Here is a 13,049-nt window from a genome sequence, read left to right as displayed (position 1 = left end):
TTTTAAAACATTATTTAAAGTTGTTTGTAGTGGAATTTGGAAGAGCTCAGGTGAGTTGCTGCATCTTCTCTGCCACCCTGGCAGAATAATAAAATAATATAGAATAACAAAGAAAACCAATTATATTCAAACAATTTTCAATCTGTCTCTCTGTCTCTATGTATTACAGTTTATGCATTTTTGACATAGAAATTATCTAGCCTATCTCTTTTTAACAGATAAGGAAAGTGATGCCCAGAAGATGATGTGACTTTGTCCAAAATCACTCAAGTAGTAAATAGTAAAGTTGATATTAGAATTCAAGTGCTGTGAGTCATAATCCCAGGCTCTTTTAGCTACATTATAATCTGGTTGGAAGGGTTCTTTCCAGAGTGAAGAGCTTTGACTTCTTAGATGAGCCAAGAAGAAGGAAAAAAAGGTTTTTTTCTGAGATCAAAGGCAGGCAATAAGATTTTTGCATAGTAGGCAATGATTGAAAATCACTCCCCTCATTTGTCTCTCTATTTTATTTTTTTAAGAGTAGTTTATTTTAATTAGATGTATTTAATTATAGAAAAAATGAAATCATTAAAACTCATAAATACAATTACAAAATTTAATAGTAATTAAAGTTCACCTTTTCTTGTCTCTTTGACTGTGAAGTCATTAACAAAGTTAGTGTACTTTCCAATGTGATTATCACTTGATTTATACTCTTTCCCATAGAATTCTTGTTGGTTTCTTTTTTTTTTATCACAGTAAATTATAATATAGAAGAATATTTGATCACCTCATTTGATTTAGGCATTGTTTCATAAAAGAGAATTTTCTTCAATACCTTTTCTCCTTCAGTGTTAGTATGGTAAAGTCAAAGTATGTTGGTATCCTCTGAATGTTGTATTTTTTTAGAGGAGAGGAGGAACTAAAAGATGGAAGTGCTAGGGCAATTTTCTAGTCTTGGCAGGGGAGATGATCATACTTTTGGGGAAGAAGGGTAGTGGTTAAATATGGCGTGTCCCACATGATGCTTCCACAAAACTTCAGTTTTTTTTTTTTTTTTTAATGTAGCTTATATTTTACTTTGTTCCATTTAATAAGTTTTAATTTTGTCTCTTTTCTTCCTTCTTTCTTCCTTACCCTCCAGTGGGAATTTTTTTTTAATAGAAAACTCTGTAACACATATGTATAGTTCAACGAAGCAAAATCTCAGACTGGCCTTATCCTAAAATGTATGTTTTATTATATTTCCATTTGGAAATGAATAACACAGTTCATTACTATTACAGTGGAAACATAAATGATCCTACATTGACCAAATTTCTTAAATTTTTGCCTCTACACTATGGTTAGCCAGTTATTTGTCACAACAGAAAGAATTGCTAAAATATTTTTTTCAGGTGGTCCTTTTCTTCCTTCTTTGATATCTTTGAGATATATCTAGTTGTAATATTCCTAGATCAAAAAGTATGCAGATTTTGGTAACTTTTAAAATATAATTCCAAATTGTTTTCCAAGATGGCTGGACCTAACTATTGACTTCAACTTTTTGTGATGACATGACTTTATTCCCCTATTGATTACTTTCCAATTATTCTTTAAATATTTAGTTTTTACAGTCATTTGCATGTTATATCTGAGAATGTTCCTTAAGGGCAAATGTAGAGGGCTGCAGATAGTGGGGGAACTCTGAGTAAGGTATAAGACCTTTCAGCCCAGAGGAAACCTACTAACAATATCTGGTTTGGCTCCCCATTTCCCTCCTTCTGGAGGTCCCTGTTTGGGTGCCAAAATGTATAGTCTGGACTAGCTCTCTGGAGGACTTCAGGACCAGCCTTGGTCTTTAGTGGAGGAATGAAGGAGGGAGCAGAGCTACCAGGATTGTCAGTCCTCTCAGCCTTTAAATACCTCAGTATGATTACCTCATTACAGCACACTAAGTATGTGTGAATTAGAGAACCATTATCTCATCAATCACATTGAGTAAGTGCTAACTATAAGCATCCTGCAGTAAATATCTCTTGCTTCAAGTAAAATACAGGTGGTCATGACATCCCTGACTTCTCAAGAAAGAAGGTAAGAACAACAAAGGGAAATGGGAGCCAAACCAGATATTGTCAGCAGGTTTCCTCTGGGATGAAGGATCTTATACCTTACCCAGAATTCCCTCACTATCTGTGGCCCCCTATAGGCAAAGATTGTCTTTTTTTTTTTTTTTTTCTTGTATCACCAACATCAACACAATGTCTAAAATGTTATAGCTTAATAAATGTTTATTGACTAACATAAGGAGCTGATAAATATACTCTTTCTTTGATATATTTGGGCTAAATTATAACTAAAGATCATTGAGAAAGGCTAGAATTATAATATAGAATCATATATTGAGGTAGAATTATTATTAGAATACAGAGATGGGAGAAGATTCTAGAAACAGGTTTCAACCAGAGAAAACAAATGGAGTTGGGAAGATGGACATTTCTGTTGAGAAATACCAAGGCAGCTAGTGTTGCTGGATGGACAAGTATGTAAATTGTAAATGTTATGCCACAGTTTCCTTTAATTGTTCTCTCAGTTTCCCTAAATTATTCTGCCTCAGTTTCTTTAAATTGTTCTACCTCAGTTCCTTGAATTGTTCTGCCTCAGTCCCCCTAGTTGAAACCCCCCTTCCTGACCATTAAAACTGATATAAATTAAGGCTAGGAACTCTGACTATTAGCATTCTGTAAAAGCTCATCTCAGATACCTAGCTGACACATTTTATCTCTTATTCCAGGCTTCATTTCTCTAGGTTGACTACCAACTTTTCTCCCAACTTATCTGGAATTTATGGTCCTCATCCCCAACCTGTCAGGTAGTCCCATGTATTCCAACAGCTCCCGTGTATTCCAAAACAAAATATTTATGCTGATCTGACTAAACCAAACCAAACACCTTATTTCCATGGGCAAGAATAATTTTATGGTAAGAAGTGGTCTGAATGGACATGATCCTAAGCTTTAAAAATTCATTGAAATTTATTTAATGCACTCTAGTCTTGAAATAAGCCAAGTTAAATGTAACTGACAATAATAATCTTTTCCTTCCTAAAACGTGAAACAGGAGGTTTATTATAAGCTATTTACTGAACTCTACTTTAAGGGTTGATGTGGGAGTGATCACAAGTTATGCTTATTCTGAAAATATTGCAGAGTTTGTGTTAATTATCATAATGTTTCACAATATTACCATGTATTTCCTTAATCAAATTAAGTTGTTTTGCTAATGCAATATCAATATAAAATATTATTTTCATCAAAACTTATCTGCCCCGTTTCTTTTTCCCTCAGGGCCTCATTTTTTGATTTCAGTATGATGATAGCTAGCTAACTAGCAAAACTCACTGATAAGCTAATCAGTGCTAAAGCATTAAAGGGTAAGGTGCTATTCTCTTTGAATTTTAACAAGGCATTCCTGTTAATAAAAAGAAGCATTGTAGCATAACTGAGGAAAAAGATTTTCAAGTGGCAAAGCCTTTCTATACTATCTAAATATTTGCTTGGCTGCTTTTCCCCCCTTCTCCCTTGCCAACAGATAAGGGTAGGCCTTATCTGTAGCTCTGGAGACTTCTAGCAAATTATCTGAGTAAGTCATTTGGCATAAACCTAGTTCCCACTCATCATTTCAAAACAATTAGCAAATTGCCAAATAAACTAAGTGAATAAGAATAACTAAAACAAGGGGGGAAGGGAAGGGAAAGAAATTTCCATATAAAAAGCAGCAAAGCAAAAAAAAAAAAAAGCAATAAAAAAAATCCTAATTTAAGTAATCTAAATTATTTTTATTCCCTAAAGAAATATTGTAGAATAAGGTATTGTTAAATAAAGTTAGATAAAAAGAAGCATACCATTATAACTTCAGTTAGAACTTGGAATGGTCTGAAGAGCCTAAATGATTAAGCTAAATTTGAGTCAACCTAGCTTTGGTTAGAAAAAACAAATAAAAGAACTGAAGGAAAAGGTTGAGAGTGAAATTTAAACTTTTGATAAAAAATAACTCATAAACAGAATACAAGGCTTAGCACAATAGCTGGATAATCTTAAAAAATTAGCGAAAACCTTGGAAAATAGTGACGTAATTGTTCAAAATTGAATGACAACAAGAAGGATTATTAAATTCAAATGATGCTGAGACTGGAAGAATATAAAGTACAAGCTAGCTCCCTGGATGCCTCAGGATCAGCCAGAGTCAGGGTAAGTAAAAGTCCTTTGTCTTTAGGGGGAGAAGCAGGAAAACTGCCAGGACTTTTGCCAAATATCTCTTCTTCATTCTGGAGTCCAGAATCTCCACTTTGGCCCAGAGGTCATGTGACTTCCTGAAACCTGAGGCCCAAGACCTCATCTTCCTCCTCTGGGTATAGGGATCATGTGACTTAGGACTAATCTCATAAACTGAAAACATTTCATTCAATCAGTCCCATTCACCCATGAAGTGGGTAGTACAAATATTGCCATTCTTAGTCATATGAATTAGAGACTTAGGCTTAGAACTAGGCTTAGGCCTAGTAACATGATTGACCAAAATATGAATACTCTGAAACCAAATCAAAATTCTTTTTCTATTTTACTATATTGACTCCCTACTGTCTCCTTCTCTACTTCTGATCACACTTTGAATTAATAATCAAAACAATATTCATTTATATAGGTTTATAAATGCTTTCTAACCATATCACATTCATTTACTGGTTCTGGGGGTTGGAATGATTTTGCGAAATAGAAAACAATAAATTGTAGAAAAAAGCTGAAGAGAAGGATATGTACCCATTACACTAGTGAAATTCATGAATAAATGAACAAAAAGGGATTCATTATGTGTTTATACTGGGCCAAGCTCTATGCTAACCATTTGCATTACAAATAGCAAAGTGAAGATGGTACCTGTTCTGGAAGAAGTCAAATTTTTATTGAGGAAGATAATTTTATATATATGGTAACTAGGGAGAGATGTTTTAGTCTAGAAAGTCATAGAACTTGAGATATTATGGACTAAGTAGATTCATAGAGGAATAAATGGACAGAAAATGCCATGTACATCCAGAAAAAGAATTATGGAGTTTGAATGTAAATCAACACATGCTATGTTCATTTCATTTTTTTTTCCTCTCCCATGGTTTTTCCCTTTTATTCTGATTTTTTCTCTCCCTATATGATTTATAAAGCAATGTATATTAGAAATAAATACATTTTAATAATTGCCTAGCATTTTAAGGGAAGGATGGAGAAAAATTTCAATTTAAAATCTTGTAAAAATGAATGCTAAAAATTGTCTTGATATGTCATTGGGAAAAGTATACATTTAAAAAATATGCAAACAATAAAAATGAAAAAAATTAATTAAGGAAAAATAACATCTCGGGAAAATATTATGGTAAGTATTATGTAAAAATTAGATATCTTCAATATTTGAGGAACTGTTAATTTATATGTAGTTCCAAGTCTACCATGATGGGCATACTGTCAATAGACAATTTCCAAAAGAGGAAATGTAACTGTTAATCATTTGAAAAAAATGCTCAATACCTCTAGTAATCAAATATGTAGATTAAAATTACTTTGTCACTGACTCACCTGAATTAAATTGATGAAAATAATTAAAGGTCATAAAACCTTTTGCCTTTGAGATTATAGAAGGAAGATCGGATATATTCATTTATTGCTGATAGAATGACAAATAGAAAATCTTTTTAGGGAATATGCTGGCAGTATAAAATAACATTATAAAATTAATCATACTCTTTGGCCTGAAGGTAGAAAATTTTTCATAGTAGCATTTTTTGTTACTATAAAAAAAAAATAAAAGTTTTAAACATGTATTTCCAATAGTAATACAATATTTAAATTGTGGTACACTACTGTAATTACAAAATTTTAGCCATAAATGCAATTGACTAAGTAGTAAAAAAGAAATTTATGAAATAATATAAATAAAAAAGCAGAATCAAAAGAATAGAATACATACAAATATGATCCATGTAAGAGGAAAAGTGAAATAGATTGAAGAAAGTCCTTGAGAGGACTTAAGTGATTACAATTATGATTTTCATATTGAAATTATGATTAAAAGATAGAGAGTTACTAAATAAGTTTATTTGGTTGAATTGATGGCCAATGTTAAGTTTTCAATCATGATAACAAACTTCATGCAGACTTTATCAAGTGAAATCTTTATTTGCTTTGCAGTTTTTGGTTTTGAAAAATTACCTGGGTGCGCTGAGAGATTCAATGACCTGTCTAGGAACAGTATGGTGTTAGAGGCAAGGCTTGGATCTAGGTCTTGCTGATTTTGAAATCTATTTTTTATCCACTATCCAATGTGGAGCTAGATGACAAAGTGGATAGAGTGCCAGGCCTATAGTCAAAAAGACCTGAATTCAAATTTGAATTCAACACCTATTAGTTGTGTGATCCTAGGCAAGTCACATTTATTTGATTAATGTGAGCTGAAGAAGGAAATTACATATCACTACAATATTTTTGCCAAGAAAACCCTAATGGGACCATGAAAAGTTGGACATGACTGAACAACGCCAGTCTCAGAGTTCAGAATAAAAAGACAAAGAATTAGGTCCTGTGTGTGCTTTTATTTCTCTCAGGTGGTTGGACATGCAGTTAGAACTGAACCCAGGGTGTGATAAGGCAGCAGGGGTTATATAGACAGGAACTGCAAGTGTGTGTGTGTGTGTGTGTGTGTGTGTGTGTGTGTATGATTGGTGATCTCATCTTAATGGGATTTAGCCATTGGGCTGAAAGAATATAAAACATCCTCTGGATACAGGGAATTGGGCCATATCAGAAACTCCCTAGGGGCTCCTTAGTTCATTAGGAATTGACAGGAGCTAATTTAAGCCAATTCTGGAGGAGCAGAGGGAGTTCCAGGTTAAGCAGGTGAACACTGCAAAGGATCTTTGCTATGTCAAGCTTAAAGGATGCTCAGGCTGCTTCCTTTTTAGTTGATTTTTGATTGCAGGTCAGTCTGGTCTCCTCTGGATAGTAAGGGAATTCAAGAAAATCAAGATACTTAATAAAATCATTAACCATTACATCTTCAAAGCAAGTCATTTCTGTGTTTCATCACCAGCTAGAACATAAGCTATTTTTATAAGTTCAGCACTCAGCTATGCCTGGTGCATAGTAAGTGCTTAATAAATGTATATTGAATGACAGATCATGACTTTCTACAAAACCCACTATGGCATTATATTTAGAATTACCCTCCTTGGGAAATGCTTCTAAGCATATGAGTTTTCACAAATCTGCTTTAAACGTTGAACCCTTCTATATTCTATTTTTCCAGGCTCTACTTTTTGTTGCCCAACAGAATAAAATGGTAGGTGCTAAAGTGTTAATGACTGGTAATAACTTTGTTAAATTATCTAAGTAGGATTTATCTCTAGAGTATCAGCATTCTTATTGACAGGAAGTCTTTGCTACTGTTAAAACTAAATGCATTTAGTAGTAACTTAAACCCATCCTTTTTTTTTTTTTTTTTTTTTTTTTTTTTTTTGTGTGTTGCTTTCCGTGTGAAGAAAAGATTAGTAAAGAGAGTTCTTATAAAGGGATAAATTTGGATTTTCTTAACTTTATTACTTGTGGGTTTGGAATCTCACCTGAATACTTTTCTATCAGAGCAGATTGGGGAATGGGTGGAGAGTGAGGGAAAAGAATAAGCTTTTATGTAGTAGGCATTATGCTAAGTGTATAGCTAGTAAGAGTCTGATTCAAATTTAAGTTCAGATCTTTCTGACTCCAGCCCTGAACTATCTCTACTCTACCATGAACTGCCTTTCTACCTAAATATAATTCCTTTTACTGTATTTTTCATTTAGCTATCTTCTTTTAATAAATCTTCTATAGAAATTTTAACCAATACACCAATACACCAGAGGCTTTTTTTTTTTTTTTTTTTTTTTTAATTTTCATGTGTATTAGTGTAACAAGTGGGCTGTCCATCTGTTATCCCTCATTTATGTGACTATACCTATCTACCTCACTATGTCGAACCCTGCGTCCTTGTAAGAGACAGTGTGGTATAGTGGACAGAGAACTGATCTTAGAGACAGGGAGACCTAGATTCAGATCCTGTCCTGAACAAGTCATTCAATCTCTCAAACTCTAGCCAGCTTTCTAAGATGATAAGTTACAAAGGAGAATTTATGGCAGAGAGAATTTCTTTATTATTATATTAATGAAATCATGCGCTCATTTCATATATTTTTTGTGTTACTTGTGATCTTGTTCTTTTGCTTCATTACTGGCAAAATAAATAATTACATAAATACTAAACAAAAATACATTGATTTGATTCTTTTTGGGGATCTTGATAAAAGTTATAAAATATGGAAGTATAGATATGTATGTGTGGATATATTTGATTTCTAGTAATGAAAACCTACTTACTCCTGGGACAGTTACCATGCTTAGATAACTTTTTAGTTGTCAAAAAGTTCTTTCTATCTAATAGTTATTCAACAAGCACTTATATTAATTAAATCATACTTGAGCTAGATGTTGTGTTAAGGGATTGAGGATATATAGAAGGACTGGAATGCTATCCTTTTTTTTTTTTTTTTTTTTTTTTGTTAAAGATACTTTTTAAACTAGGGTAAAACTATTCTTCTTATCTTATTTTTATTATAGTGCAATCAGTCTCAGATCAAACCAACAGAAAAAAGTGCCTGAGTATATTAGGAAAATAAAGATTCCAAAATAAACTGCATCACCCAACTGGAATTTAAGTGGAGCTATTTTCACTTAGGATAACCATATAGTAAGGCCCCAAAGTTATGAATGTATTACTGAATAATATAAATACGTGGCAGAGAGTCCCCAGTGCTTAAGTCCCTTCCTGCTAATAAGTTTGGTGTTTGGGGAAGTACATTTGACTCACACAGGCCACTAGGGGACCATTTAACATATTATGGCTAAGACTGTTAAAACCCAAATACACTAAAAAAAACTAACTCTCTCTCCTCTCCTCTCCTCTCCTCTCCTCTCCTCTCCTTTCTCTCTCCTCTCTCTCTCCTCTCTCTCTCCTCTCTCTCTCCTCTCTCTCTCCTCTCCTCTCCTGTCCTCTCTCTCTCCTCTCTCTCTCCTCTCCCTCTCCCTCTCTCCTTCCCCTCTCTCTCTCTCTCTCTCTCTCTCTCTCTCTCTCTCTCTCTCTCTCTCTCTCTCTCTGTCTCTGTCTCTGTCTCTGTCTCTGTCTCTCTCTCTCTCTCTCTCCTCTCTTTTCTCTCTCTCTCTGTGTGTGTATATATATATATATGTATATATATATATATATATATATATATATATTTTTTTTTTTTTTTTTTTCATTTGCTGAGCAGGCTATTCCATTCTTATATGTGCCCACTTTCTACTTAGGAAACTCAAAGATATTCTTCTTGGAAACTTCATATTAAAATCAACAGAAACTATTTGTCTCTCGAGTTATGGGATGCTAAACTCACTTATATTGATGCGCTGAGTTAAGCATTTAATATTTTATAGAGCACAAAAAGGATAATGGGGTTAAATTTGAATTTAGAGAGTGGTGTTTGTTGACTATATAAATCTCATGGTATCCAAGAAGATAGTGTGCTCTATTTCCCTAATTTCCTTCAAATGTGTTTGTTTTGGCATTATGACATTCACATATATAACACCTACATTTAGAAATGAAGTATGTAAGGCATTCTAATGGTAGTTTAATTGACAGCTTTAAAAACACAACAGAGAAGGCATGGATTAAATTGATAATATCTTCATTAAATATACTAGATATCACAAAGCAAAAATGGGAATTATAGGGGAAACATTGTATCTATGTTTTAGAGAAGTGCTTTTTCATTAATAATAATAACTTTTACATGACCAAAGGGTCAAAGTTTTTGATGCTTGGTCTATGAAGATGTTTGGAAAGCAATTGCATATGTCTATCGGGAGGCAGAAGACAGAAATAAGTTAACTCATTATCTTTTCTCATTCCAAAGGCTTATTGAACTAGTCAGGTTGATATTGCACAGAGAAATTTTATTCAGTTAGAACTGATCTTTGTACTTCTATGAATTAGATACCAAATCTTAAGCCATTATACAACCCATAAAGCAAATTCAATTCAACAAATATTTATTAAGTATTTCCTGTATTCCAGACACTGTGCTAGATGTTGGAGATATAAAGACAAAACAAAATGGAACTTGCCATGAAGGATATTGCAGTCCATTGGAAAGATAACTTCAAGTAAAATATTATAGAAATGATAAAGAAAAGGTATTGTTGCTGATATAAACATAGGTATTTATTTTTTTCTCTTGCAATATACAATGTGCCCAATGTTGTATGCAGTGCATCCATAAGGCTTGTCTACTGGTATTTATATCTTGGTATGCAAATGATCAATGGGCAGAATCCAGAATTGGATTGGAGAGGGAGAATGGTAGACTTGATTGCTTTTGGAGAATTTCATAAGCATTTTTATGACTTCAAGCTTTTCTGTGAAATAGAGACTCATCTTTTTAACATTGATGTTCTTCCAGCGATGCTATTTGGAAATGAGCCGTGGAATAAGATGGTCTTTGAAGAATGAAGTTTAGAACCACGCCAAGTGTGCATGATGGGCATGATCAGGCTATTATATCTTACAAAAGTAGTCATAAGGAAGAAGTAATCATCAGAGAAATTAATATTTGGAAAAAGTGAGGAAGCAAATTTAAGTAGAAATAAGAAGTAGATAGCAAAGCCACAGATGGTTTTGTGTGTCTATACAATATCAAAGAAATGAAATAAAGGCCTTCAAATTGTTGTCTGGTTCCTCCTATAATGAATTCGTAGAAAGAGATGACAAAGACATATGGTTGGAAAGACATATTTAAGCTATCTGTATTGTAGCAGAAAGGACCTGAATTTATAAAATTGGATCTATTAGCATATATTCTGACTTTCTATTGTAGGCACAGTATCTACTGGTGTATACAATGTCTGGTGAATTACAGAAATGCTTTTGGCCCTCAAATGGTAGAAATTATAATAGAGAGACAAATACAGTAAAGAATAGTCATAGAAAAACAATCTCCTGAGGCATTGGGTTTCTTTTCTTTCTTTCTTTTATTCTTTTCTCCAAAACAGAGGTTAGTTCCTCTTTCAAAAGACAAGTCTTCCAATACTTTAAGACAACTAAAATGTCCTACTTAGTTGAAAGAGTTTTGTATAAATTATTTTATGGGAAAACAGAAACTAGGTAAATATACCATAGCAAAATGATAAAAGGCAAAGGGTGGATCCAAAGACTGATTCATTTTCTACAAGTCAAGGAAAAAATAATGGAATAAAAATGATTAAACACTAGGACTTAAAATTTACATATTAAAATTGGGAGAAAAGCCCAGTATTCTTGTTGTAGCAACTGTATCCTCCTTTTGTATTTCTCAGGAATCACTTTAATTCATACATGCTGCTTTATAGTTTATGATAGCTGTCTTATATTTTCCAAGTTACCTTATATTTATAGTTAGAAATATTTGATTTCCTAGATAAAATTTTAGTCCCTTTGCAGCCTTGTAATTCCCATTTTCTTTAAATTATAAAATCAGGTTTTAGCCCAAATGGAGCTATTAACAACAAAGTCAGAATTGTTCTTCTAAATTTTAAATGGTCTAAGTTTAAAATTTTGTAAAGTCATTTCTGCTGACAGTTTTTAATGAAGGTCCATTGAATGGTTATCCCCCATGCTGTTTTTAAATTGCTTTGGTTTGCACTAAAGAACAGTTGAGAAGTCTTCCAAACCACTGTGCAGAGAAGCTTCAATGATTCCATGGTCTTTTCTTGTTATTTCAGACTTTGATCAGCCAGTAGAGACCAGACAAATAAATATTCCTTGTCATTCTCTGCTCTCAAGAAGCACTTGAGAAGAATGATTGCTGAGCTGACTACTCTTAACTTATGCCCTTTCATGCTAGTGTCCAGTCAACAGGTCATTTTTTTTTTTTAACAAAGCTCACAGAAATATAAGGCTCTGAGTATGCCCTAAGGATCATAACAGCAAATTGCCTTTGGCACTGCTCTAGCTAATTTGTTCAGTAAGTCTCTATGTTTAACTCCCAGTTGCCAATGTATATACCTTCTTGTTAGCTGCATGAAAATCACAGATATATCTGCTGATGCTGGCTTGAAGAGCTGTAGCCAAACAGGAGTGACCTGAGCAGATCAAAAGCAGTGGTAATCTACTAAAATATAGCAGCAAGTATCATAAGCCATCAGAATATTATTTTTGTTCTTGTTTTTTAAGCTAGTTCTTGTCTCTTCTATTTGCCCCACAGTGTTCTGAGTTATTCTTGAGTAGGAGTGTAGAACCTCCCCTTCCAGTCATTTTCAACTGTTTAGTATTTGATTATACATTTTATTGAGATATTTTGCTCAGATATGATGGTTACAAATCCATTGCCTATGGTAGAGCTCTTGTCTGTGTTTCCCAGAGAGTGGAGGATTATTAATTAATGGTTCAGGTGATGGAGATATTTGTATTCTTCCCTCCCATCTCTCTGTACTCCTATGGAAATGATAATATCCATTTCCATTATCTCTTTAGTTTAGGGTCGCTTAACCTGGAGTCCACAGACCACCAGAGTAATCCATGGATAGATTTCACCATGTCCATGAAGAACAAATTGGAATAATTCCATTTTAATTTTAATATAAGTGACTTTCATTGTAATTACATTATTACATGTATTTGAAAATATTTATTTTGAAAAGGGGTCCACAGGCTTCACCAGATTACAAAAGGGATCTGTTTTAATACATACCCATACTCTCTTTTCTCCTTCTCTCTTTCCCTCCTTCCCTCCTTCTCTCTCTCTCTCTCTCTCTCTCTCTCTCTCTCTCTCTCTCTCTCTCTCTCTCTCTCTCTCTCTCCCTCTCTCTCCCTCTCTCTCCCTCCCTCCCTCCCTCCCTCTCCCTCTCTCTCCCTCCCTCTCTCCCTCCCTCCCTCTCTCTCCCTCCCTCCCTCCCTCCCTTTCTCTCTCTCTCTTTCTCTCTTTTCCTCTCTTCCTCCCT

The 13,049-nt window shown here is 33.8% G+C and overlaps 1 long non-coding RNA gene across 3 annotated transcripts in view; it reads left to right on the top strand.

Moving 5' to 3' along the window:
• The window catches only part of LOC141554836 (uncharacterized), a 212,076-nt gene that overhangs the window by 123,167 nt on the left and 75,860 nt on the right, over positions 1–13,049 (top strand). Inside the window, exon 3 of one of the 3 annotated variants that reach the window (XR_012485978.1) lies at positions 10,150–10,268. The exons of the other annotated variants lie outside the window; for them this stretch is intronic. This is a non-coding gene — a long non-coding RNA (uncharacterized LOC141554836). Of the gene's footprint in view, positions 1–10,149; positions 10,269–13,049 lie in introns of those variants that run through there. 3 annotated transcript variants of the gene reach the window in all.

The sequence above is a fragment of the Sminthopsis crassicaudata genome, chromosome 1 (genome assembly GCF_048593235.1).
Source record: "Sminthopsis crassicaudata isolate SCR6 chromosome 1, ASM4859323v1, whole genome shotgun sequence".
Classification (NCBI taxonomy): Eukaryota; Metazoa; Chordata; class Mammalia; order Dasyuromorphia; family Dasyuridae; genus Sminthopsis; species Sminthopsis crassicaudata.
The sequence above is the reverse complement of the archived record's forward strand: the minus strand, read 5'-3'. Positions and strand labels throughout refer to the sequence as shown.